This window comes from Passer domesticus, chromosome 3 (assembly GCF_036417665.1).
Source record: "Passer domesticus isolate bPasDom1 chromosome 3, bPasDom1.hap1, whole genome shotgun sequence".
NCBI classification, from domain to species: domain Eukaryota; kingdom Metazoa; phylum Chordata; class Aves; order Passeriformes; family Passeridae; genus Passer; species Passer domesticus.
The window spans coordinates 33,813,117-33,839,443 of NC_087476.1; positions in this window are offsets into that span (position 1 = coordinate 33,813,117).

Here is a 26,327-nt window from a genome sequence, read left to right on the forward strand (position 1 = left end):
TTTTTTAAGAGTGTCTCAGAACTGCTCTCATCAAAGCATTTCAAATTAAATTTATACAGTATTTTTTGAAACTAACGCTTTTTATTTAAAAAATAATTAAGTGGAAACTTTTCCTGTTCTTGGATGAATACGAAAGATTTTGGGGCAGCTAAGGTTTCTAATTTCCTTCATAATGTTTTATGGACATTCTATTTTAAAAGTAAAATATGATGGTTTTTAAAGACCCAGGTTGTTATTCATGAGAAATTTTCTTGCACTATAGTCCCTAGGTATTTGTGATATGGATTATTACATAACTAAAAGCTAAATTTGCAAATCATTTGCTTGGCCTGATGAAGACATTAATATTCCCCAGTGCCAGAGGAAAAGTGGAGCATGCACCTTACAGGCAGTCCCAGAGAGTCCTCCACGCAGCTCCTTCTGTTGATGGGAATCTGGCATATGCTCCTCCTGCACCTGCTGCTTTGCTGCTGCTCAGGGACATATTGTTGCTCTCACATCATCTGCTTCTGATCAGCTTTCAACATCTGCCAAAAACTCAAGGACACATGCAAGATTTTCTGTAGTGGAATGGAAGCAAATACATTTTCTTCCCCATGAAAAATGTGCCCGTGCACAAGAATTATCAAGTACCACACCCCATGTTACCATAAGCAGATCCTTCTTGAGGGACCTTTGGTATCAGATTTGGACTGGCATCAAGGCCTTGTTAACTGCAGCTTTTCCATTGATCCTGATGGCTTCTGAATGAGGCCCCATCAAAGACACTGGCATAAGTTCAAACAGTCTCTGATGAATAACAAAGGCATTCCCAAGCGGCTGCCACCGTTCACGTGCAGTCCTGTCTGACTCAGGAGACCAGCCAATGGAAAAGAAGAAAGGTAAGAGGTAGAAAAGCACAGGGTGATAAAAGCATTAATGTAACTAAAATTTAAAAACTACCAACAAATGGTCTGATCTTCATGAAAACTAAATGCAGTTGCCATTAAGTTACTCTTTTCTTTTCTTTTCTTTTCTTTTCTTTTCTTTTCTTTTCTTTTCTTTTCTTTTCTTTTCTTTTCTTTTCTTTTCTTTTCTTTTCTTTTCTTTTCTTTTCTTTTCTTTGAATTTTTTATTTTATATTATTTTATTCTATTAGGTTTTGCTGTTTTCTATAAGGGTGTAGGTAGAAACTCAAACTTAGTACTGCCCCTCAGCCCTGCCACTTCCAAAAATATATGCACCATCCTTGTGCTGATGGTAGAAAGTAAAAAATCTCTTCTGGTAGCAATATGTGTTTTCTCTGTGTTCTAGAGACATGAGTATCTTTCTTTGAGCCAGTCTGTTAGAGAAGTAGTGGAAAAGCTTTGAAGGAGCCTATTAGCATGCTGAATGACATAAATCATTCTGGAAGTCAGACTTTAAGTGCTCTGCACAGTGCTACAGGCATCTGTCACTGGGTTATTTTAAGGGAAAATGCTAAGTAGATTCCTGTTAGGTCCACCTTTACTCTACTTGGTGACAAACCAGAGAAAAGTGTGCTAAAACCTTAATGTTTTCACCTCTCAACCTAAATCACCTTTCACAGAATATTTTTCTCTGAGCTTTTTTTCTGTTATGATTAAAACCCCTCCCAGAAAGGAGTGCAGAATATTTTCCACAAGATTTGCTGGAGAAAATAAATCATTCTTTGTAATGCATGCCACAGACATTGTCATGCTATGAGTGACTGAACATTCAGTTGTATTCTATGAATGTATGGTGGGATTAGGAGACATTCAGGGTAAACCCAGTCTCCCTTCCAAATTGTTGAAACCAAGATTACTACCTGGGCACCTGAAAGGAAGAGGGAAATTCTTATCTGTTTGGCATATCCCTAGTAATGGGTGTTCTGTGTTTAATTAGGGAACCTGTACTCTACTCACTGCTTGCTCAGTGTGATATTTGTGTGGACTTTTAAGGAACAGAAGGCTCCTAGGAACAGCTTACAGCCTACAACTGTAGGATGCTTGCTTATAGCACACAGTTTTAAACTGAGTAGAAAATAAATGGAGTCTAATGCATATCTTTGCTCTCAGTGTAATCCAACAGCTCTCAGTAAAATAGGTAACCATACATTTGTGTGTGTGTGTGTATAAACATTTTATGTATTTTCTCTACACCAAAAATTGTTATGGGCAAGTGAGTGACTAAAATTCTAAGGGTTCCAGTCCCTTCCATGAGTAGTCTAATGTGTTTTACAGAAATCAGAAGTGTGATGATGCACATTTAACTGCTATGACCAATACGATGCTACATGGCAACAGAGAAAAAGAGAAATAGTAATAAAATTTTACTTGAGAAAGTAACTGTGTGCTTTATTTCAGGGGGTCCCAGACATTTGTCCCTGTGTATGATCCCAGCAGCAGTGGGGACACACAACAGCTGTAGCAACACTCAGGGTAGGACCCAGGAAACATGCTTGGCAGAACATAAACTGCAAGAAAACATCGCAAGAGGGCTGACATGTCCTCTTGGGGCACGTGGCAGGAATCCAGCTTACATGTGCAACAATGCTCTGTAAAAGTACCTTACCCAATAGCTTGTAAATTTTATTTAAACAAAGATGAACTATTTCCTAGTTCTTATCTAGTCTTTAATACATTACATGATTTCAGGTAGACCAATAGACTGCCTGGATGATGGTTGACAGAAAACAATGAACAAACGAGATATCTGACATTAAAATATGAGAGAACTGAGCATGGATATCTGGAGTTGTAGAACTTTAGCAGTTCTCTCCTTCTACACAAAATCCTTTCTCTCTTCTATTTGCAGAATTTCTGAATTTTCAAGAGATGAGCTCCAGGCAACCAGCATCTCATAGATGGGAACAGCTCTATATACTTCCAAGCATATTCTCACTTGCTCCCCCTTTTACTCATATGCACACATGCAGAGACTGGCACAAAGGGGCAGTTTTACAAGAGGTAAGATATTACAGCACCCCTTCACACAGAGCCAAGTCTTGATACATTCCAACAAATAATCCCGTCTAGCTTTTATTTCTTCTCACTTCCCACTTTTGCAGGGAAGTGTTGTCATGTATAATGTCACCAGACACTGCCTTCAAATGTCCTTTGACATTTTTAAATTATGCTGAAATCCATTTGCAGATATGTTACAGTCTTTAGAGAAGTTATTGGGAAGTATACACAAGGCCTTTTTTGTGCTTAGCAATATCCTTCTTTCTGGCTGGCCTAGAGACCAGTGCTGTGGAAAGGAACATCAAGCAAGAAGGTTTGAAAACAGCAAGGAGGAACACAGCATTCCAAGTCCAAATATCTCCAAAAACACTTCTAAAGCAGCTTAGCATGAGTGAGAGTTAAAAGAATGAGCAAAGAGGAGAGGGACTGGCTAAAAGACTGAGTTTTTCCAGACAGGGAAGTATAACTAGCATTTGTTTGTTTTTCAAAGAAAAATCCCACACTGTATCTGAACGCCAGACTCCCTTATAAAGGGACCCACATAAATCACTCTCCTCCCCTCTCCCTGTCTCTGCACAGTGAACCCTGCCCAGAGGGACAGACTGCTCCTCTTCTGCTCCTGTAAGGGCCTCTGAGCTGCCTCTCTGCTGTTTGTCTGCAGTGATTCATCCCAGAATGTGAACCAGGAAAAGCAGGCTAAACTGTCTCTGCTGCTAGGAGGGAGGGGAAAAAAGGGACCCACGTGTTCCTAAAGTATCTGAGTGTCTGGTTCTCTCTGAAAGGGAGAAATAACTGCAGGGCTGGATTTCAGAAGACCACAAAATTTTAAACACCAGGGATGTTTTCAATAAACACTGAAGATGTTTGGCTCATAACCTTGTTCAGATTATGCATCTCAGTCTGCACACTGCGGAAATCTGTCTCCACAACATATGTCAGCAACCTGAGCATTCAGTTGCACTGAGTTTCTCAGTGCTGGAACAACATGGAATCTGCTGCTCTCACTTCTTGCTGCTGGCACCCATGACTGTCATTTGCCTTAAGGCACTGGAGGGGGAAGAGGCAGCCAAAGGGTTCACCTTGATGCATATGCTCCTGGGCATCCATTAACTGCTAGAGCAGATTCTCCCATCTATTTCTTTGTCTCTGCTCCACTGTCTTCCTTTACCCAGGCTGGAGCATGACTGTGTTTTAAGAAGTCAGGTAAACCAAAGACTGTATTTTTTGGATTTCTCCTTCAGTTCATGCTCTTCCCTTGGAAAAGTTTTACCTCCTTTAAGATAAGACAGGTCTTATCATTGTAACTATAGTGGGCTTCAGAAAAAGCAAAAGTAAAACAAAATAAAACCTTTTTTTCATTATCTTCTTTGATCTGTCTGCACCATACCTGCTTCTAAGTTTAAGACTCACCCTGCTTGGTGAGACACAGCTTCTTGTGAAGGATGTGCTGAGAAATCATTGTACAAGAGCTGCCTCTTCTATGTCAAACCTGGAGATTTAAACATGTCAAATAACTATCTAACAATGTTTTAATAAACAGTGGTACCTGATGGCAGAAATTGCCATGAAAGCCATTCAGAGACTTTGCAAGAAAATTGCACAGATGTATATTAGTAGCTTATCTGCCAAAGCTAACAGTAAATGCAAAAAAAATAACAACAAAAAAAGTCTTCAACAGAGATGAAAACCACTTGGTTGTTAGAAGAGAGTTCAGTTTGCAAAATAAATTTTTTAATTCTATGAGATAATGCCAGATAATAGCACCCACTGGGTAGCCCTTTTAATGTCAGACAGAAAAAGATTAAATTTTCTACTATGTGAGATTCGCCCAGTTTTTTTGCTTTTGAAAACTTCTTAAGCAAAAGGTGTAATAAAAAGGAGTTCTTTTAACTTCAAGCTACTGAACAGTTTTTTTGGCATCTGACAGAGGTAAAAAGATATTCTAGTTTCAAATATAAGTGCAGTGAAACTGGGGCTTTATCTGCAGCAATTATTTGTATATCAGTAAAGCAATTAGCAACAATAGTAAGATGTTACATAAGAAATATTTTATTTTTTTTAAAAATTAGAATGACTGCAAGGTTAAGATGATTTTCAGGATGATGAGGACACCCCAGCCCCCCCCCACACATTACATTTGATTTCCTTCTTCTGTGCATTACCTGGCACTGAAGGTGCGGAGACTCAATGCACCATCTCTTTTCATGTGAAGAGAGGGAATTACAGCACACAGCCAGGCAGCCACAGTTTGGAGACAGCCCCCCTGCTACCTACACCATGGGCTGAACACAGATACACCACTGTCTGGCATGCTGGAGGAGAAAGGGAGCACACATAGTGGCTTTCAGAACCGCAAGGTTAACCTGATATGCTCAGCTGTGGAACTTACAAAATTATTCAGAAGGAGATGCCAGTTGCAGCACAGAGAATCTGGAGTTCCTTCACTTTTACAGTGAGGGAACTGTGCACAAACTTGGCAGGGTACTGTGATTTCCAATGCAGGAACAGGGCAGCTCTAAGCCTATGTTTGAAGATAATCACCCTGTAGAGACTGGAAATTGCTAATTAGTACAATATATAAGTTAATGACTTTTTTTTTCCTGCAGCTTTAAGATATCAATAAATGTGCAGAAGGCCATTTCCCATTCCTTTCTGTATTATTGTTAATTTCGCAGCCACGAATTTCAGATAATTTTCTTTCTTTTTTTTCCTAATTTGTTATCACTCCCTCAGTACCCATCTCATGGTGACCCACAACCCCTGTAACTTCCACAGGACAGATTAAAAGGCAGAAGTGTGGTTTGCTAAAAATAATGAGGAACTCTACACAGAAGTCAGGATCATTATTACTTAGAGCTAGCTAGCAGAGTCTGCCAACTTTTGGTTTATAAAATCATAACATACAGCTTATACACATCACTATAAGTGCTCTGTATCTAGTAAATCCTGTTAATGTCTGTGAGTCTGTACAAATTAAATTCATTATCTCCTTAAACTGCAGTTCATACAAATTCTAATTCTTCATGTCTGCTGCCAGGGGAGATATTTGGGATATATTTTGCTCTCTGTTGCTTTATGAAATGACAGGTGGGCCTTCAAAACTTGTAAAGATATTTCAGAATTAACAACAGTCTCAGGCAAAAAAAAATAATCTGACTATAACTGGGGGGAAGCATATATTGATTTACAGCATTATTTTGTACTGCTGACTAGCAGTACAAAGTAATGCTGTAAATCAATAATATATGGTTGCGTAGTAGGTCCCCAGGCATAATCTATGTTTCACCTGAGATTTTTACTTCCCAAAGAGAAAGAAAGCTGGTTTTGATTGCAGTATGGACTACAGGGGAGATCCTAGTGTAGAAGAGCAGGGGGAAAGTGATGGAATCTAGCTTTGGGGATCTTCTCCTGAGGTATGTGAGGGAGAAAGGACAAATTCATTCCATTCCCTGCATGTGAAAAGGGCCCAGCACACAGCAAGAGATTGCCACCACCAGGGAGTAGATCTGCAATCACCTGTGGTGATCCCTGATCAGCAGTAGCTCAGGATGCTCTGTGTGAAGGTTTAGCACCATGAATTTCAGGCCAGGAAAGGGAGCTGGAGGTTGAGCCTCATGGGGAAGCAGATCCTCATGGTGTCCTACATGAAGACTAAGCTAGGGCTGCTTATTATGGCAATGTAAATATTATAGCTCAGGTTCCATTGATCCAGGCTTATCAGGTGTCATGGAAACTGTCCTGGGACTGGCCCATTACGGGGAGCATGGAGTCAAGACTCCTCACCATCTGCTATGGTTTATCCTTTTTATGCTTTTGGCTGAGTCATGAGAAGGGCCCTGGGGAAACCTAGGTTCCATCTATAACTCTGTACCCCCCAGGCTGTGCTAAAGAACCTGCTGTTGCTTCAGCAGCCCTGGAAAAGGACTGCTGAAGGCTTTGTGAACTGTGAGTATGCAGGGGTAGGCAGGGCATAACCCATGTGAAAGGTCAAGAGCTGATGCCCTGAGTGGGTGAACAAATCAGAAATATTGTTTGGAGCTCTCAAGACTCCCTTCTCTGTCTTTGGTCTATGTTTCAATTCATACAGAATTCTCAGACACCTGAGAGGGCACTCTCTCTTCAGAGATAATGCTGCAACAGAGAGAGAGAAAGCACCTTGCATGGGACCTTGGCGTGGAAGAGAGAGCAAATGGAACAGGCTTGATAAGGAAGGGAAAGGGTTTTTGAGCCAAGTCCATAATCACTTTTATGTGTAAAGTTGGGGTCATGCTGCCAGAATAACAAAATAAAAATGCCCTATGGGTCAGTGGAAATGTCCATCCAACGCTGGCAGTGGCCGTGGAGGAAGCCAGGCAGGAGAGATAATGTGAGCCCCAGTCTCTGCCGTCCATCCCACTGGGACCTCCTCAGCAGTCACAACCTTTATAGAGAGAATGCCAGAGTTTAGGAGGTCAGAAGATCTTTGGGATCAGACTCAGCAGACTACCTGTGCTAGAGTGGGCTGTTTGCTCACTTATTGAGACTCAGTTTGCAAACACCTCTGCAGAGTGCGAACCTTGAGGTGTCCCCTCATGCAAAAACAGCTAGGAAGATAAATCTCAGATCTTGCCTAACCTGGTTTAGAGACAAGTGGTGGGTAGGTTGCTTTTCCTGTTCATTGTCATGAGTTAAGGGACTGCAGGAATGAAGGAAAATGAAGTGCAATTAATTATGTACTATCATCACTGCTCCTTCAGGTTTGTGATACTCATTGGTGATACTGAAATAATAGCTAGCCAGAAATTCTTTGACAAACTGTTTTGGTTTTTTTGTCAGCGAGATTTCTTTGTGACAAAGATTTGAACTCGAGGCAAAAATGTCTTTTTGCATATGTCTCTAAGACTCTTTCTACATCTTCTCCTTACCTCAAACTTTCTTTCATAGGAAAGCAAATTTTTTACTGAATTTTGCTATGAGGGATACCAATATTAAAGGAAGTCTGCTGTTAGCTTTTGGACTAGGACTAAGATGAACTAGGAAAGTAACTGAGAGCCAAAATAAAGACATATATTTTATGTTAAGTCAGTTCTGAATGTCAATTGACTCACAAAAATGAACAAGTGCCCATATGCCAGACTACTCTCCGAGAATAAGATATGCAACTTTTTAAAGAATAATTAGAAAAAATAATTAATTATCAAATTGATGATTAACAAATGCTTGAAGTAAAGTGTTAAAAATACCAAAGCAACATAATTTCTGGTTTTTGAAATAGATTAAAATATTTATGATTTAAGAAAAAAAGTATATTAAAAAGCAAATGTTATAAAACTAAATGCAGTTTTCTATTCAGGAATTTACTGTTCCTATCCCCTGTTTAAGTCTGGAACATTTCATCTTCAATAAATATTTCTATTCGTACATGGTCTTCTGGAACAGTCCCAGTTTAAATGAAAAGACCAACTTCTTCTAGATTGCCACCTCATTTATACAAGGCTGGCTGGAAAAAGTAAACTGAATGAGTTTGGCCTCGTTTTTCTAATCCTTAATTTATGCAGCAATACACATTTACATATTCGTTCAAGAGGGCTTTTTCAGGACTAGCCTCTGAAGAAAGGAAGTACAGGTCTGAACATTTTTGCTTTGCCAATTTCCTTAAAAAGAGGGAGAAAAAAGGAGCAGAAATGCTCAGAAAATTTCTGCAAATTCCATCCAGGTGTCATGAACTCAGATAACCCTTTGAAGGGTTTTTATAGAACTAACTTTAAAATAAAAAGTATCTTTCCTCTCTTTGGTTTTCCCTAGATGTTTGAATGTGGAATCATTACTTTTAATATTTTCTGGAAACCAGAAAGGTATGAGTAGGAAAGCTGAGTGTGAGGAGTTGGGATTTTCAAGCCTAGGAAGTGAATGGCACACTTATGTTTCTTCTTAATTTTTGACTTTTTTTAAAATTAAAAAATATTGACAGTAAGGGTCAGGAAAAGTTACAGTGATGATACTTGAGAACAGACAAAATGAAACACTGAGCTTGAAGGGCAGATGTCAGTGTCACAGAGTCCAAGTGGTAGGTGGGTGCTGATGGTGTTCCTCAGGGAGTGATCTGGTGCCATTGAGTGTTTTAATGCTCCCTTGGTAATTTACTTTTCAAATCAAAGCCATATGAATGAAACTGTAGTAAAGTGCAGGGCACGGCTGCAACTCAGAGGAACCTCATCAAGCTGGAGAAATGGGCTGACAGGAACCTCATGAAGAATAATGTAAGAGTAACCAAGGCCTACCAGCTGAGTGGGGACATCCTTCCCTTCTGGTCAGCACTGTGGGATACATCTGGAGTTCTGGGGCCAGGTCTGGGTTCCCCAGTGCAAGAGAGACAAGGACACACACAAGGAGGTACTTCAGGGAAGATCCAGTAGAACACTGGAGCACATGATGCATGAGGAAACACTGAGAAAAGTTGGCTTCTTCAACCTGGAGAAAAGGGGTTTCTGGAGAAAGGGGGCTCAGAGATTTCAGTGCTGAATGGGAGGTATAGAGAAGCCAGAGCCAGGCTGCTTGTGGAGTTACAAAGCAAAAGGACAAGGGACACCAGACCTGGGTAGAAGCAAACAAAATTTAGACTTTTTATAACAAAAAAGTTCATTTGCTGTGAAGGTTATCAAACACTGTAAGAGGAAGCCTGAAGATATGTGGGTCATCTGCACTCCTGCAGGAATTCAGAACTCAACTGGATGCAGCTCTGAGAAATTTCCTGAAATTTCACACTTGTCCTCACTTTGAATAAGGGTTTGGACAAGACAACCTTCAGACATCCCTTTCAATGTGCATTATTCTTTGATTGTATGTTATCTTGTTGTTCACGATGACTATATATTTATGAAAAAACAGATTACATTACATATAAAAATTTTATTAGCTGGAAATTCTTACAAGACAGGAAAGAAAGATGGGGTTAAGAAGAAATGTACATAATATGTCCTCGATGAATACACAGAATTTTGTACCATACATGAGAGAGAAAGAGGGGTACAATGATGAACAATATCAGGGACTAGACCTGAGCACATATGAGGATGCTTTGTCCAAGTGGTAAGCAGGAGCAGCATTCCCTGCATGCCATTTAGGCTATTTTGCAGATGATGTACCACCATAGTATGAAAATACAGTTCTGGTTTATCTTTAATCTAGGCATAATCACAGAATGTGGCACACGCCTTGTAAATCTCATTTGTAGATTGAACCACTTGTGATTTTTCCATGCTTCTTATATTTTACATTTGTCCTTTACATAATAGGGAGCCTTTATCAAATGCTGATGTGATTACCATTAGAAGCATAAACAATTTCTGAAACAAAGTCAAAGGTCTTATTTTTTCTAAGCAGTTGCTAGGGAAAGAAATTATTTGAAGCTTTGAAATATATTTTCCAATTTCCTCGGTCTGTAGTTTTCATGAAGTATGTAAATGTTAAACACGTACAAATTAATTCTCTGATAGCCTGTCTTAGCAGAGATCAAATCTGTCAAAGCTTTTGTGGAAAGATAGTCTTCATATAAACTATCAACAGTCATTAAAGGTCTCTCCTTCTTTTATGCTGTGTTTGTCTCCAGCTGTCTAAATGATGTAAGCAAATTCATTCATTCATCCTTCCCTTCCCTTCCCTTCCCTTCCCTTCCCTTCCCTTCCCTTCCCTTCCCTTCCCTTCCCTTCCCTTCCCTTCCCTTCCCTTCCCTTCCCTTCCCTTCCCTTCCCCTTCCCCTTCCCCTTCCCCTTCCCCTTCCCCTTCCCCTTCCCCTTCCCCTTCCCCTTCCCCTTCCCCTTCCCCTTCCCCTTCCCCTTCCCCTTCCCCTTCCCCTTCCCCTTCCCCTTCCCCTTCCCCTTCCCCTTCCCCTTCCCCTTCCCCTTCCCCTTCCCCTTCCCCTTCCCCTTCCCCTTCTCACCCCTTAGCTTGTCTGGCTAATGGCCAAGTTGTCTTTTAACAAATGAAAACTCTAGTTTTCATTGATTCTTCACAATTTTTGCCAAAAGGATGATGTTCTGATCTCTACACTAGTGTGCAGGCCTACTCTTTCGGCTTGGGTTTGTAATTGGGAATGTGAAACTGAAATGAATAGAAATTAATGAATTGGCTTTGAAGAGTAAAATGACATATTCTTAAAATCTGCTTTTTTTCTCCTTCCACTTCTCTTTCATTACAGGAAAAGAGAGGAGAGGAGAGGAGAGGAGAGGAGAGGAGAGGAGAGGAGAGGAGAGGAGAGGAGAGGAGAGGAGAGGAGAGGAGAGGAGAGGAGAGGAGAGGAGAGGAGAGGAGAGGAGAGGAGAGGAGAGGAGAGGAGAGGAGAGGAGAGGAGAGGAGAGGAGAGGAGAGGAGAGGAGAGGAGAGGAGAGGAGAGGAGAGGAGAGGAGAGGAGAGGAGAGGAGAGGAGGAGATTAACAGTATTCTAATAGCTGTTCTCACCTTAACCAGCTCATGCAGTTTGCTGAAGGGATGGTGCTGATTAGGCAGAGTGTTGTGACTTCAGATTGCAGTTCACTCTGGACAGGTCTTTGAGAAAAGAGGCATTTTTGGGAATGTGAATCTTTACAGCAAGCAGAGACCGGGCAGGGGCACAGAGTTCACATCCAGACATGCATCACAATGTGAGTGCCGACCCAGTTAAAGCTCACAAAAAGATCTGTCAGCTGGAAAAGCTCCTCTCAGGGTCTGGTAAAGTGCTCATGAAAAACCAAGGGTGCTTTGAACACTGTCAGTGCATCACTTGCTGCTTTTTTAAATTTAGAAAAATTTGGAATCAGGGTCATAGATAAAATCTATCAGCACTGGCAGGAATAAGTGGGAAACACTGCTGTTACACACTACAGAGATTTAAGTCTTCCTGAAAAATTGCTTAGTTGTATATTTACTATTGCAGATCATGTGAATATCAAGAAAAGTGAGTGCCTGTTAGATGGTTTGGCTTTTCAAATTTTATTTTGGAATATTATCAAAATAGTGAAAGTATAATCAAAATGTAATTGTCTAGTTAGTGAAAGCATGGGCAAAGAAGGCTGAATTTTTATTTCATAATGGATTAAGTTTTTTTTATTAAAAATTGCTTATAAGCTAGCATTTTCTTTATTAATGGAGAAAATAACTTTGTTTTTACTTTTCAAATCAATCTTTTCATCAAAGAAAGAAACAGAAAGTTGGAAAGTAAAACAATGTGCAAGTAACAAGAATGATTTCTCTGTTTTCCCACCAGAAAACTAGAGGAAGTAAGAAAAACTAGCTTGAAATTTTGCATATTATTCTCATTTCTAGGTTTTCCTTTGTCCTTCCTTATATATACTACACTTTCTGAGATGAAAGAAGTGAAGAAGACCAAACCTTTAAGGTAAAATACCCAACTTGACTATAAAAAATAATAAATTGGAAATAGTGCAAATATTTTTGTAAAAGTTTTGGAAAATTTATAACTTTTATTCAAAACTAAATGCATTAAAGAAAATTAGTTGGATCAGAAAAATATAAATAGTATTTATCCAAGTTATAGTTATTGTTTCTTGCTATGTAAATACATTTATAAATATATATGTATAATATGTATTTTTATTAATATGTGTGTGTGTGTATATGTGTATATATAATAACAGTTTCTATGGTATTCAATTTTGTATTTGCAAGAGAATCAGAGGAAGGGTAATGAAAAATCAGTCCAGCCTAAATGAGACATGATTGCAGTTGTAACTCAATCTGGGAACAAAATTAATTACTTAACATTAATTAATGGTTGACTTTTAAGAACCAGTAAGGTCAGCTTTAGTGTAATCTGAAGGATTGCAAATTAATGGTTTTATCCTTTAACTTTTTATTTTGGGACTAACAAGATGGTTGCTCACAATTACTGAGCCATTCCTTTTTATTTTTAAAATATTGGGATTACATTATCAGGTGTCCACTTCTTTGAAGTGTGCCCAGTTCTGCCCAGTAAGTGAAAAATTGTGAGCGACTCCAAGAAAGATCCTCTTCTCTCAACAATTACAAAAGATCATCATGAGTGCTGGCATGAATACACGCAGGAATATTTTGCAGTAGAAATTTTCTTGCAATTGTTCTTATACAAGAATGTGGTAAAAGAGATTTCTGATTTACCAGCCTTAGATAACTCCTTAAATAACATCAGTTAATAGGTAAGCATGAGGGATGTCTGGATTAAACTTTCCATTTAGAGTTTCAAAGGTAATATATATGTTGCAAATTTATTTTCCTTAAAGCCATGAAACCCCCCATTGCAGACGTGATAGGAAAAACCCCCAGATTTCTTGCCTGGGAATAAGCTTTGAGAATAACAGAAACAAGTAATGAAAAATACTAATTGCATCTGTTTCCTGTCCCAACAAGAATATTTTCTAATGTTTTTCAAGTTTAATTGGACGTGTCCCAGGCACTGAAATTTCCCCTTCTGCCCACATGGGATTTTATCTAACAGATTTCATTATCAGGATATTTTACCTGTTCTAAACTCCCTGTTTTTGTTTCACCCCATTTCTCCTATTAAACACTATTTCCAGACACATCTGCAAGAAAGTGTTTAGTGTGCAATTGATTAAACATGAGAGGAGCCATAAATACCAATAATAGACAGTAAAATCTATCCTACTACTTTCTCATTTTATAAGGTGCTTTTAGTCCTAACACTTAATTGCAGCTGACATTTAGACAGACCCACATTTTAAACCTCAGGCAGGTAGGGAGCAGTCGGATTAACAGTTCATTACCAAATCCTTCATGTTGGCATAAATCCAATAAGATATGCTAAGGAGTTGTTATGAATTCTTAAAACCCTTTCTCCCTGGATAATTATGTACCAGTCATTGGAACATCACTGCTGGCATTCTCAATAGCTCACAATTATGTCAAAGTAAAACTGTTTCATATTTGTCAAAATTTTTCTCTTTCATTTTTAATTTCTCTTCATTTTGTTTTTTGTCATAAATATTTGGTGCAATGGAAGCCACATAATTAGTGCTGAAAGCAACAGTTTAAAATGAAGTGTAGTTCTATTATTAACATAAGCATATGTTTCAAATGGGTAATAATTTACTGCATATTGTTATCATGTTTATTTATGAAACTCGAATCCTGAAAAAGAGGACTTGTATATTGTCTTATGAAGACCATTTTAAATTTCTTTTTGCCTCCATATAGTAATTTTCAGAACACATATAATTCTGTCTTACACTGCAATTAGATTTTGATGTTTAATTTTTAGTTTTGAATCTGTAAAGGAAAGGACTCTATATTAATGTTAGCACTTTTGATATAAACTATTCAATTTAGGGATTTTTGGATGTCAGGTCTAAGTAACAGTCCTTGATTTAAAAAAAAATTGTGTGAACTTTCCAAATTTTTTTTCAGTACCTTAAGCATATTTTCTGTCTTGAAGATCTGTGAAAGAAAGGAAATTAATTTAACCATTCTGATTTATTTCAGTTTGAAGATAGTTCATCCATCATGCTGTTAGGAATTTTAGAAAATACTTCATACAATTTTACTTTTAGGGAAGCAAATAGAAGTAGATGTTGAATGATCTGCTAAAGAACATGCTAATTACTCCACCATATATGCAATTTGCTCTGTCATGTGAAATTTGGTTCAGGCAATCAGCTTCAAGATATTTACCCACAGGTATTTTAAAGAGAAATATAATCTAAGTATTATTAACAAAAAATAAAATCCTAGACAAAGCTATATTTTAAATTCAAATTTGTACTACAGAACATTTTTTTCTTAATTTTACAGAAAATTCAGAATATTAATTAACTCTTTGTATCACATTGTCTTGCCTCTGCTACCCAGGCCAATTATTCACACAAATTTATTTCAGAAACGTTGTGAGGGATCATCCAGAAGTCCAACTATGACAAGATAAAACTACAAATCAGGATGAGGAAATTTGACCTTGATTTTTCTCAAGGAACATGTGGTAAAAACTTGAAGGAAAATCATAGGAAATAAAAGACTTAGAGAAATTGTACTAGGCTAGTTCTTCCCTTTTTAATGTCTGAGCCATAGGTCCTGCTTTAGGCATAATTCCTAGGAAAACCAGACTGCTGTAATATTCATGACTGCCTGCAACAGATGTTGAATGCACTTTTCTCCTCTCCCGTTTGTACAGATGGAATGTGCATGCTTATGCTCCAGCATCCTTGCAAAGGGAGCAGACAGATCTGTCAGGAGACTCTCACTAAGAAGCATCACATCTCTTTTCCTGTACAGACAAAGGCCCCAAGAAGTGGAAGGAATTAATCATGTGTGCATGAATCATGAGCTATTCTCTAACACAAACATGCTCCTGAAGGGGATTGTGCTCATATCTAAGGTGATAATATTTAAAATTAGGAAACAGAATTTGAAGGTAAAAGTATCTGTCAGCTTCAGACTAACAGCACATATTTCTGCTCTAAAGGTTCTTTATTGCAAAAGAAATGTAGAGGTTATAGGGGCATTTCACCTCAGTATTTTTAATTCCCTAAATCCTCTAGGATTACTCCTAGAGGAATAATCCTCACTTGATTTCTTCAAGTAATATGAGGAGACACAAACCTGTGCAAAGGGTGATTCCTGACCCCTGCCTCAGTCACCTCTCTAGGGCATCACCTTAGGATGAGATAAAATAACTTTCCATTTTTTACCACTGTCTGATGAAAGAATGTCTGAAAAAAGAATCTGCTGACCACATGAGATTTCAGTCATCAACTTTTAGACAAGAAATTGATTCTATCCATTCATCTCCATCCCTGAGAATCTGGCTTTGAAGCACCTGGCTGCCTGTATCTTCTCCCACTGCCCTGCAAATCCCACATCTCCGGATGTTTCATTAAGCCACAAGAGAGTTGATGCACACTTTTCAAATTCTCTTCAACACAGGCTGCTTTATTTATCCTTGCTAAACTTGTTACCAAGTTCCAGGTCATTCTGCCAGGTACACCACACAGCAAAGACACCTCCTAAAGCATCAGGTGAATAACAGGGGAATGGATTATGTGGTACAGCTTTGTGGCAAAAGAGTAAATCTGCCTGTAAAAGACCAGGTTTCCTAGGTCCCACGCAAGAAGAGATAAGGAATTTTAGAGAAGTTGTGTACTGTCCCAAACCTCTATATCTTCAGCTTCAGATGCTGTAATTAGCCCATGTGCATGGCAACATGTGCATGGTATTTGCACCCACTCAAAAAGGCCCAGAGCAAGACCAGTTCTCAAAAACATGACTGCAGCAGGACAGGTGTGAGTGTGACCCACATGGATACACGCTGCCTCCCTGTGTGAGAGCACACCCACTGAACAGCTCTGGTGGGAGGAACAGGATTTTGGCAGCAATTCTACTATCTGAAAAACCCTTCTCTGAAGCACTTGGCTTTCTCCACAGATATGAAAGATAGGGCAAAAGCACCTTGAAATTAGCTGCTATCTTTGGACTTCAGCAAAAAGTCGTTTTATCTACTGTCAGAAATCAAATCCTAAATGATAATTTTAATCAGAAATCACCAAAACACTTTTTGGCAATCTAAATAGCAGCTGTTCAAAGAGAGGATTTGCTACAGTCTCAAGAATGGATCAAGTACAAAATAGACAATCCTTTACTGATATACAGCCAAAGAGCAATTTACCCACACTGATGCAATTAAATATTTATTTGTATACACAAATGTGCACCAAGTTCAACTATTAACCTATAACTGCCAAGTCCACCAGCAAACCATGCCTTTAAGTGCCACATCCACATGTCTTTTAGATACCTACAAGTATGGTGGTGCCATCATTTCCCTGGGCAGCCTGTTCCAATGACTGGCAACCTTTTCACTGAAAGTGTTTTCCTAATAGTCAATGTAAGCCTCCCCTGATGCAACATGAGGTCATTTTGTCTTGTCCTTTCACCTGTTGCTTGGGAGAAAGCAGTACTGACATGAATGCATTTCTGAACGTTAACAACCATTTAATTTTAGGGCACCAGTAGAAACTGTGAGACAGCTGTACACAGTGGTGCACCCGTTCAAACACAGTAAGATATATCAATGATTATGAGATGTCTTAAAAGAATACATGGAATATATCGGATTAAGAAAGAAATTGGATAAAGTAAGAAAGTGAAATTTAGACCTAGACTGCAGCATAGAGCAGATGCATAAGTCAAATAACTAGAATTCACTATGCATGACTACTACCTTAATAGTGAATGCAAAGATAAATTTCTTCCTCAGAAAGGAAAGGGACAAATGGCATTAAAACTACCACATCATCTTTGGGTCAACTATCACAGAGAACTGCAAATAAATCAAATTCCAAGCAAGTAATTTTTTTTCCCCAAACAGTCATGTTATGCAAATTCTCCTGTGAACCATGGATTACTACTGAGATTCCAGGCAAAAGCTGTCTGTGATGTCTACATAGCAGAGTGCACATCAAATGTCAGGATAAAAATCTGCAGTGATAAGATACTGAGTGGGGACTGCCATGCAGGGACAGATGCCAAGATAGTAGCACAAAAGCTGTGCTGAGCTGGTTCTCTGTCTGGAATGGAAGAAATGTACTACTGAAGTTGTAAGTTACATAGTAACCTGAAGATGGGAGCGCTGTTGGGGAGAAAGGCAGATGTATTCCTGAAAGACACTACAGTGAAGTTTCTTGCAAAGCAAAACTGACATCAGAAGCTGTGAGAAATTGACAGAAAAAAAAGTATGCAATTCAAGTTGAGGCTTTGTCTGAGAACAATGTTGGGCATTAGGTCATGAGCAGAAATGAAAGCCATAGGTATGCCGACAGGGAGATTTGCTAAACTCTGGTGACATATTTAATCAACATGTAGAGGATGCTTGCACAGGATTCTATGAAAGTCAGTATCCTGAGGTGAATGTATCACATTTTTGCCTAAGTAGCTTATCAAAAGTCACTTAGTCTCCAAATCTAGGTTTTATTGGAATGTAAAATACTGAACTAGAGCAAAAGACCTAACTCAAACTCTGAATAGAAAATACCTATACTCTGTTAGCTAAGATAGATGGCAATATGAGGGTTAAAACCCAATCCTTCTCACTCTTTTCTGCTGTCTCCTTGTATGAATGACCTCTTCTTCCACACTTATTGTCTAGCACTTTCTGTGCTTTCCCAGGCTGCAAACACTGCACACACTTTTTTTAGTAAAGAGGCTTTACTCTTTGTGGAAATCCTCCAGCCTGAGTTCATGAGCAGTCCTTGCATCTCCCATCTCTTGCTCTGCAGTCATCCAGAGATGATTTGCACAACTGGCACAGCCACGAACTCTCTCAAAAGTATTTTGGCTAAACATTCACCCACCTCTGCTGTTTAGTCATACCCCTGGATGAAGTGAAGCAGTACCCTGCAAGGCAGAAATAAACATATTGACCAGAAGAGTTTCCATCTCTGCGTCAGTTGTGCTGATCTTTCTAGCTCTACTCATTGAGAGAAGGCTTGATACCACCAGCAGTGTCATCTCACATTTCAAAGATGGAATTCCAGCAAAAACCACGTGTTACAAACAACATGTGAGCTCTTAAATAATTTGAAGTGGGCAACCACATTCCTTTGCACTTTTCATGTAAGTGAATGCATCAGTGCAATACCTGTCCAAAAGATCTTGGAAACTCCTTTTTGTCTGTGATATGACACTGTTGAATGCTTCAAGTTGCTATCTACACCTTTCAGGCTTCTGCTTTGCAGGATTAATTTGGGTTTTTTCTCACCCCTCAGGATTTATCTTCATTCACTGTAGTTATTCTCACAAATTATTTTCTCCTGTGCATATGTGAGTATAGGTGTGAGCAAGTGCACCCCTTTCATATCTCAGTTGTCAAAGAGCCCAGTACAACATAATGAAAATTGAAAGCACTGTTAATGAGATGTATATTAATAGAGTCTCCTTTAAACTCTCTGTCTTTCACTGTAAAGTTTATTTTATGGCTTACCTATCTCTTGTTCCAGCTATAGCTAACTTTTGCAACTAGGAAATTACAGATCAGCTGTCAGTATGGAGTCACTAGATTGCCACCCCTAACATTAGTGGAGCAGCAAAATTAATCTGAAGTTAGTGTGTATGGATGGGATTCAATTGCCTTTATTTTCTACCATAGCTGTCTAAAAGTTTATTCAAGATTGAGAAAACCAAAAGTGTGCCAGTGTCAGCATCATCTTGAGTAACAACAATTTTAAGCATGCATTTTTTTCTCCACTTTCACTGGTTTTATGAGTAACTCATTTTGCTATTAGGGCAAGAAATGTAAGACTCTTGTGTTCTGCTAAAAGCATCTTAGTCTGAAATATCATCAAACATTAGGTGATCTGGATTCCACAGTCTTGTTTTGTAGGTCTGAAATGTCTGAGATATCTCTCAGTGTTCTGCAGAGTCACAAAAGTCCTAAATCCCCTCTAATTCAATGAAAGCCAATGAGTGCTGTCAATACACATGGAAAAAAGTGTTGCCAATTTCAGAAGACCAATTCAAATCTTTAAATAGCCCCCATTTTTTCTGTATATTCCCCATTTTCTGTATAATCAGAATTCTGAGCAGTTGACATACCTGAATGATGGGATGACACCCAGAGGGACCTGGACAAGCTCAGGAGAAGTGGACTCATGGGAATCTCATGAGATTTAACAAGACTCAGTGCAAGGTGCTGGGGACAGCAAGTAGGTCGGGACAACTGGCAATATTGGGGGATTTGTGAGGGATCTATTCATAGCCCAGAGGTCGGGCTGCATGGAGCTCTGAGCAACCTGATCTAATGCAACCTGTCCCTGCCTGTGGCAGAGGGGCTGGAAACAGATGATCTTTCAAGTCCCTTCCAATCCAAACCATTCTATGATTCAGTTCTACGATTCTATGAGTCATTCATCTTGTGTTAATTTTCTACTTACTGGTGAAGTCATGTTCTTCCTCCTGTGTTCTTTTTTCCTAAAGTCGTTCAGTGGTCAAGTCTCCCAGTCTGTGCCATTTTTCACATCATTTTCCTCTTTCTGAATTTCCTTTGTGGGCACTGGTCCCATATTTGTTGCAACTCTTATGCCACTGAAATGATTCATCATCACCAGCTGGCCCTTTTTGAAGGGGAAGAGCACCAGAGAGTGAGAGTTAGCTGATCAAATAATGTGGAATCAAAATTTTTAGATGTTCCCCCCTTCCTGGCTGTCCTAGAGAGTTAAAGGCGCTGCACATCCACCCAGGACTTCCCTGTGCTTGGGATCATAGCTTCATTTCTGGGAATCCCACTCATACAGGACCTGGGTGGTGCAGTCAAGCAGAGGGAGCTTGCTTCAGTAATGAGTAAAGAAAAGGGTACTGGGATGGTATGTTATTACACTTTTGTAGAGAGTAATGGATACTGTTTGCTCTCTTCAGTTTTTGGGGAGGTTGTTCCAGTTTGGTTTTTTTTAAGAAAGAGAAAAAGGAGAAGTTCTATAAGACAGATTTTTTAATGAGGCAAAGCAGAGACTAGAATTTCTAGTCTAGAATTTTTCAGAAAAGTAGCAGAAAATTAGAAAGGAAATTTTAAATGAATTAATAAAATTCTGTTAAATGCCTTGTGTAAAATATTTTCTGAGTTAAAATATCTCACTACAATTCAGTTTCCATAAATTACTTTCCAACCTGGAATAAACTAAATTAAGATAACTGGGGAAGCACACACTCATTTTAACCAAAAGTTTTACCCATTTTATCTAGGACTTTAAATCATATATTTAGTTAAGCAGGCTTGTTGATGCTCTAGAGAGGTCCTTTAAGAAAGTCTTGAACAAGAAGCAAGAAAGTAGATATACTTACCTATCGCAGCTCTAATTCCCATTCAGACAATTTAGAATAAAGATCACATCTGAAGCTGAGAATACCAATAAAAGCTATTTAGATACTGCATTATCTTATGGATTAATAAAATGTCTGAATATAGTTATAACTCTGCTAAGCAATGCCTGAAGTACAAAAAAGTTTAGAAATAGTCAAAGGAAATATATAGCCTCGGCTTCCAACAAAAAAGATAAAGAAAATTTCTGTAGCTGTGCTGCTTTGATGCCTTTCGTATTTATTTTTTATCAGGTTTACTCATTTGGTTTTGATTGAGTATGACTTTCCAAGCATGCACAGGCAATGCATTCCAATTTTGTCCACCTAAGTAGGTAAAACGGCAGCAGAATTACTCTTGCTTTAATTATTCAAGGATTGAGTGCAAGTTAATGCTATGTGATGCATGTCATCCTAATAAAGAAAAGACCTTGAATTTCTGATTCTTGGGTTTTGTATCTCAAATCAAGCACTGGATGCTTTCAGTGAGTTGTTCACAATGACCCCATAACAACTGTGCAATTCATGAATAAGACAATAAAAAAATCCAGAGAAGAATGATTTGATATACAAGTATCTTGTGAACATAACTACTTGCTGAATTCAATTATTTAATGCAAATTACTTAATATTCATATATACCAAATAAGGGAAAAGAAGAACACATGAAGTCATTAAAACTGGTATAAAAGTTAATTATTAGATAAAATAAGAAGACATTAAAACATTAAACTTCCAATGAATATTAGTAAAATCTTTTTTGATAGCAAGACTATTAAACAGCGTACTAGGGAAGTGACAAAAAACCTAGATATTAGAGGCATCTAAAACTGGACAAGACACAAGAAGTTGGATTGATTGGCTTAGGTGTGTATTAGAAATATGGAGAAAGAGAATATGTCATCAATTGCAAGATTACGCAGTTTATGCAGACATGTGCCACGAATAACTTCACTTGTGATGCAGGTGTACATTTTCTGGACATATATAATTCCTTTTGGATACAATTATCCCAAATTACACTGGAAATTAAATAAAGCATTGTGTGGGAGAGTGAGCTACTGAAATCCATGCTGAAAATGGACACAGGAGTGACAGATTGGCTTTGTTGGGCGCTTAGTGTCCAGTCTGGGTCAACCCATTGCAGCACACCACTTCTACAGGACTCACTTGGTGAATATTTCCATTCTTAATTGCTCATTAGTATGTTGTAACTCTAAGGCTGTACTGTTCACAGAATATGGTAACCCACAGTGAAAGTTACCAAATACATATCCTTCGCTTTCTTCCTGCATAATATTATAGAATCGCAGAATATTAATTCCCTTCTTCTGGTCTCCTTTCTTTTCTTTTCCTCAACTCTAGACAAGCTGGAGAATGACAGTCTCATTTGCTGAGAGCTTTTAGCAAAAAGCAGAGTTTTTTCTAGCCTAATGCTAAAAAACTTAACACAATGATAAATCTTATTGGTCAGATGTTTGAACAGATACCCTTTCTGATAGGCAGTTTGCCAGCAAAAATTGAAATGAAAATTTAGCAGCAAAAAACCACAGTATTTTTTTGATAACAAAGTATTTCTGCTTTTGATATTTATCTTGATATAGAATAACTGCATAGAAATAGAAACTCCCTCTTCCCTTGAATTCTTGTCCACAGTTTTATCAGGCTGAAGAAACAAGCCCCAGAGTATATTTGATGGTAAGGGTATATGCAGCATTTTATATTGAATACTGCAAAAATTTCAGTGAGGATCCATGGTTCCATGAGTCTGTAAACCTGAAAAAAATAGATTTTTATGTTACTGTTGCACTTGAGAATATCCAAAGTCCCTTAATCTTCCCTTGTATCATTGCCTCTAGATTTCTGATTCTGCCAAACACTTCACTTTATTCAAGACTATGAAAAGGAATCATGAAAATGGCATATAAACATAATGAACTAGAAAATTTGTAATTATTTTGGATAAAGAAACCAGATAAACAAAGGGATCATAACATCATATTCTGATTATATGTTTAAAAGAGAGACATTTTTACATCAACAATGCATAAATACAATATGAGTCACATATGAATAACTCAGCATCCCAAGGGTTGCTTTCTTGGAACATTGCATTAATTATTGAAACAGTACTTAGAAATTATAACCTAAGAGAAAGTTAAACCCTAACAATCTTAACAGAAGAAATATGCAAATGTTAAACAGTGTCATGAAGTGACAAATATCAGTGTTGGTGAAATTAAAACTGGTAAGAAAAATTAAAGTTAAAAATAATAAAAATTGAGCCAGATTTATTGGTGGCCCCTAGATCCTTACTGGTGCTTATAGTGTAAATCTTGCTGCTAAAAGAAGCTGATGAGAAGCTAGGAAAGCAAATTTCCCACTTACTTCTAACTAATATCTGCATTAAGGGTACTGGCTGAAATTAATACACCAAAGCCTCATCATTAGCTTGAGTCTTTGAAGAGTAGGAATCTGTTGAAAATATCAAGTAAAAATGATAAACAATATTCCAAATGCAATATGTCACAAATGAGATTAAAAAAAAGTGTTTTCTATTGTGAAAGATCTTACTTTTTTTTCTGAGATACATGTACCCACAAAAACCAAAAACAACAACAAAAACCCAACCCTAAACAAACCCACAAACCAACTAAGAACTGAAAACCAACACTTATATCTGGAAAAATTGGAAAATTATGCAATTTGCCTTCCAGGTAAAACAATGCTAAGCAACCCAGTTCTCCATAGGCTCTATCTGTATCAAAGAGTTTGAAATAATTACAGCATCTGAATATGTTTCAGTCTAAAAACAATGGCTTTTTCTTACACTGGATAGCTGAAAACTAATTCCAGTCTCAGAAATGAGATCAAGCTGACAAGTATTTTGTCAGTGCTTTTGATTTTTCCAAAGTGTTCATTTGGCACATAGCACAAGGATGTGGGTGAGCTTTGAGAATGAAATACAGAAGGTGGCAGAGTAGATTAGGGGATAGCTGGAGTTGGAAGGGAACAGCTGATGATCAGAAGGACATGCTCAGAGTGAGATGCTAACAGGAGCACAGGATAGCAAAAGAGGTGAAAGTATCATCCTTTAAAGTAGACAAGAGCAGACTTTCAGTAAACGTAATCAATCATTTGTATTTGCTCGTCAGGGACACTGTCTGCTTCAATTCATGCCTGTGGGCTTGAGGTGAGGTCATGATCCACAAGCATTCCATTAAGCAAAAGTTTCAGTTCACTGTTGCCCCAGAAGTTATATCTCATTGTTTCCCCTCCCCTGGTGCAGCTAACCAGTTCAAGTGTCTCAATGCCATGGTGCTCTTTGGACAAGGCTGTGGTGGGAGCAAAACTAGCTTACCTTATCCATGGCAGCAGAAACAAAAGCAGCAATGCTTGGGAGAAAGACAAAATATTTTTATTAGAGGAACTGATGATTTTCTGATAAAGAATAAAGTACTGTGCAGTCAGAAGTATTGCCTTGTTGATGGCAGCAGCAAATGCTGGAAAGCAGAGAAAGGAAAGCATCTTGCTCGTGAGAAGGGCTGCAGGAAGAGAGCATAGCACTTGATGCTGGAAGTCTGCAACATAGAAATTCCACTGAATAAAGTCCTTCCCATTAATTTACTGATCCCATGATGTCTTAAAGGCTGGCATTTCTTCCCTTGCTGCTTAGCACATCTCCAGTTCTTGTAGCCTGTTTCACCAGCTTGTTATAGCACCTCTGCATAATGTATTGGTGTGCTGTCTATCCCTTTTGGGGTTTACAGATTCTATTTTCTGCATGATAAACAATATATCCATGTGGGGTTTTTTGAAAGGTGATGTGTTCCAAATTCTCACTGTGCTTCCTTCCACCCAAGAAGTCTCCTTTATAAGCATAAAAGCTTTCTGCTGAACTGCTTCCTTAGTGTTCCCTATTTTGCTCCAGTAAGACCATCAGTATCTGTTCTCTCTCTTAGTGTGGTTCTTATACAAATGGTTAATGACATCCCTGGTTAACATTATTTAATAGAGCAAGAAAAATGAGTGTATATGAAAGAATATTATCTAATGTATCCTGCCATTTGAAACAGCTAGCACTCCTTGCTGGCAAATTCCTAATTCTCTGCTCTAATTCTGTTCTTGGCTCTATACCCTCATTCTCCAGATAAGATTTTCACATGGTGGAGTTCTACTTAATCACTCATACAGAGAATTATATCCTTACTCTTCACAAAGCAAAGTATGGTTTTAAAGCAAAAGTGGTGTGCTGAATATAGACTGCAAGCACAGGAGATATAAAAAGCAGCACATTCAGAGGAAGCTGCTACAGGTCTGATTTGGATCTTCCCTGGTGGTAATCAAAGACTACCAATTCCATCAGGAAAAAAAATCTCTTCCAAATACCATTCCAAACACAGTGTATTAAAACAAGTATTCTTTCTGTGATACCCAAAACTCTAAATTTTTCCCAGTTCCATAAACCCCAGCCATGATATGATAGAATTTATTATTAATAAAACAAACTAAATCCTTCTGCTTCCTGTTTTAGTTCTAAACATGTAATTTTCCCTTTACAGAAGGTATTTCTGAAATCAAAACCACACTGTATATTCTCTGCTAGATATATCCAAAGCCTCTTACCAGATCTTCTACACTTCAAAGTTCTCAGATCATTAATTCACCATTTATTGTAATTAATTTATTGTCATTCTATCGGTTAAGAAAAGCACAAAACAAGGCTAAGGATTCATGTTTAAGTCTTCTGATGATTTTCTTTACCAACATGAAAATAACCAAAAATGTGTTACAAAGATCTGGATTTCAGACTTTTTTACTCAGAACAGCAGACAAAAGCCTTTCTCATACCACTCATAAGAGAAAGTAATTAGAACAGTTTTGCAGTTGTGTTCACATTCTCACCACAAAACAGGAAAAGCTACCTACAGTCTGACATTCCTAATCAAGTAGCTGCACAGAGCGCCAGCTGGCCTGGGATAGGGAGAGAGATGGCAAATACTTTTCTTAGGACCAGGTTTATAGATTCTGTATCTTAAAGGAGAGTTCTTTGCAGTCCATTTTACTCTAATTTGTTGACATGTTTTCATGCAGATGTAGCAAATGCTGATTTGGACCATGCATGCAAGTGCCAGCAGCACAAAGCTGGAGTTTGTACAAAAAGCTGCTGGTGGATGACAGTACTGAGAGAAACAGGTGCTCATTGTTATCCATAGCACTGCTTCCTTCTGTTTGGTTGCTACACAGCCATTCAAGTATTTTTTTTCTTTATGAAGGATAATTTGCTGCCCCCTCCAGTTTCCATACATTGTTGTTTGAAATAACATGTGACACTGATAACATGTGAAAATTTTTTCAAGATTTTCACTGCAGAGAATTGTAGAGCAGGAGAAGATTCAAAGTTCAGTAGATAAAGTTCTGCTGCCTCACTCTTGATTGGTTCATATCTGGGGAAGAGTTTCCATCTTTACAAAGCCTATATGGTTTTAAGTACTCATAAAACTGTTTTTTTACATTCACTTCATAAGTATAAAATTATCTAGGCTGAAAACCAGAGAAGACCAGAATGGTAGG